Source organism: Hyperolius riggenbachi, unplaced genomic scaffold, assembly GCF_040937935.1.
Source record: "Hyperolius riggenbachi isolate aHypRig1 unplaced genomic scaffold, aHypRig1.pri scaffold_128, whole genome shotgun sequence".
Lineage (NCBI taxonomy): Eukaryota > Metazoa > Chordata > Amphibia > Anura > Hyperoliidae > Hyperolius > Hyperolius riggenbachi.
Genome location: NW_027152346.1, coordinates 114,115 through 117,122, shown reverse-complemented (window position 1 = coordinate 117,122; position 3,008 = coordinate 114,115).

The window sequence follows — 3,008 nt, the reverse complement described above, 5'->3', positions numbered from 1 at the left end:
ATGGCGGTAATAGTGAAAAGTTTGTTAAACATTCAGTTGAGTTCTGCAGTTACTGCAGTAGCCAAATGTTGGAAAATTGCAGACTAAGGTATGACCATGTTCACATTGACAATGTTTGTGTGTGCGGTAACATGTCAGTAAAAAATGTATAATTTTATTTTAGACTTTAATTCTGCAGAAAATTGAAATTCATAATGAAAATAAGTTATTTATGTGAGAAGTTTTTTGACTCCAATGGCCTTCATTCACAATACGGTAATCAAATTTCATTTGGAAAATTACAGCCATCGTTAATTTTTTTTCCCCTACATTCACAAAAACGTTACTGAGTGTGAGTTAAAGTCGGTAGAATAGTGAACATAGCGGTAATAGTGGAAAAAGTTTGTTATACTTTAGATAAAGATGCATATAAAGAGCATAAAATATTGTTTTCTTTGGAAAAAATGTTAAAGTCCACAAAACACAGTTCAAAAGGCTCTAGACTAAATGTACAGTATAATCTTGTTATAGTAAACAATCAGACATAGTAAATTGAATGTCCAGGACCTGGCCAAACATTAAAAATATAAAGAAGTAACAACTGGTATAGTGAACCCAGATATGCGCATACATCAGCTGGAGACTCATAAGCCGTTGGTGGGCTGGTGTGCTCGCTATCTGTATACTATTCTGAGCCTGTGTGGATCACCTCAAAAGCACCAGCTGGTGAGACCTATGCTTCCTGTGTAAGCTGCCCGATTACTGAGGGAACTGCCTGTCATCTGTGACTTGCTTGTGCATGGCTGCAATGCCACAGTATCATCCATGCTGCACCGACATGTGGACAGAGGAGCACACTATCAATGCTGTTTCTGCATTAATTAGGGAGAGCTATAATTCCTGTCTAAACTATTGCATGAATATTGCATGCAAACACCTGCATATTGAGCACTGCACATTTAAATCTAGGTTAAACATTGTCTGTGCTCGCTTGCTGAAGCATTGATAAGAGAAAAAAAAAGACTCCCAATTATTGAAGATACAGTACTATAGTATATTTTGAGCAGGAGTATGACAGCTTGAGTATGACAGCAAGAATTTCTGATACAACCTTCTGATTTAGTAAACTACTTTCCCAGGCGTGGTGTTTACTATAATACTGTAATGGGATGTGAAGTGAAAATTGGTGCCACGCACTTACAGGTGATTAAAAAAAATCAGCAATGATAAAAACAATGTACTTTTTTCTTTATTAAATTTGATTTCTTCAGAATTTAAAGGGAATGTCCGAGCTACACAAAAAAAATATGACATTTTACTGGGGCTTCCTCCAGCCCCTGGCAGTCGACATGCCCCTCGCCACAGCTCCCGGTCCCCTCCGATGCAGACCTGTACTGCACGAGCAACGCCATAAATCACTTATATGCAGGCACAGAACACTCCAGCCCCCCTGTGAGTGATTGACAGAGGTGCTTGCAAAGTCAGCATCTGCACTGGAGCTGTACCGAGGGACATATCGGCTGTCAGGGGTTGGAGGAGGCACCGGGTAAGTAACGTAATTTTTTTTTGCAGCTCAGATGTTCCCTTTAAGTCTAAAATCTTTTTTTTTTTTACTGGTGTTACTTTTATCATATTTTTCTCTCAGCAAATGGTAATTTGAGGCAGAAGATGTTGTGAATGTTCTGACATATTGTTAGGGGGACACAGTAACTCAGTGTAAATGAAGGACATTATGAAGAGAACAAAAACATTATTACTGTAAATTAAACTACAGCTGGCTTAGTATAAAACAGCACCAGGAAAAAAAAAAACTTAAAATAAAAAAATAAAGCTACCAAAAGCTCCTGATTATCATTTTCAATAAAAGAGCAGCAAAGAGAACATTAGCTAAAAGTAGTGGTTTCCTAGTAGTTTTGGGTCACCCTGAGCACGTAGGGTTTTCTCAAAATATAGTAAAGAAACATAAGCTAGCTGTGACTTTGGTGTAACTGGGGTATTCGGCCCTGCTCTGGAGGTAAAAACAATCTCTGTATCTGATGTTAAAAGCAATCTCTGCACTTCATCTATATCTGAGGTAAAACCCATAATCCCTGCACTTCATCTATATGCAGCATAGTGACTGCCTCACACCCTGTGTAATACACGCTGCTATCGCTTATAAAATGGCCGCTGCTCCCTCACAGGCATGAATACAATCTGGTTTCTTCACACAGCCCTCCAAACCTCCCTTCTCTCTAATAAATACATACAGGCCTGCCTGGATATAAGTTACTTGCTACCCTCACACACACCCTCCTCTCTCTGCTCTATATTCCAACTACATCAGCAGCATCGCAAAAACACACCCTCCCCTTCTAGACCTTTCCCTCTATCTGCCCGTCTTCTTCCCAGCATTCCCTCACAGTCCCTCCCACTCCAGCATCAGCGTTCCTTACAGCCCCTCCCACTCCAGCAAACACTAGAGGTCAATCTGCCGCTCGGACAGCTCAGTGAGGCTGGACGCCATTTTGGGAAGGACAGGAAGCCCGTGTTGTGCTATGAGAGAAGCTCGCACGGTGAAGACCAAGTGCTGAGGAGGAGGTCACAGGCTGACAAGGAAATGTTAACTCTTGCAATGCTGCAAAACTTGTACACGTGAAGCTGAGGAGAGCTAGCAGTAATTGGTGCCGATCACGCTTGTCTCCTGCGGAACGTTTGTATTCTGGAATATGATTCTAGTTCAGTCTACTCCAGCAGGTGAAAAGCAAATAGTAGAGAAACCCCATATTAAATGCAACTATACATACTGCTGAAAAAAAGAAGGGAACACTTAACACAAGTAAGTCAAACTGTTCCCTTTATATTTTGAGCAGTATATATATTGGTGGCGCCAAAATGTAGGGGTTCTGTCAATTTCCCCCGCTCGCGGGTCACATGGGGCCCCTGTGCCCGGCTATTTTCAGCAGGTTGGGCGGTGCGTCACTCTGATTGGTTGTTACGTGAGGCCGGGTTCCATAACAGAGAGCGCGTTGGGCAGGGCTGACACAGTC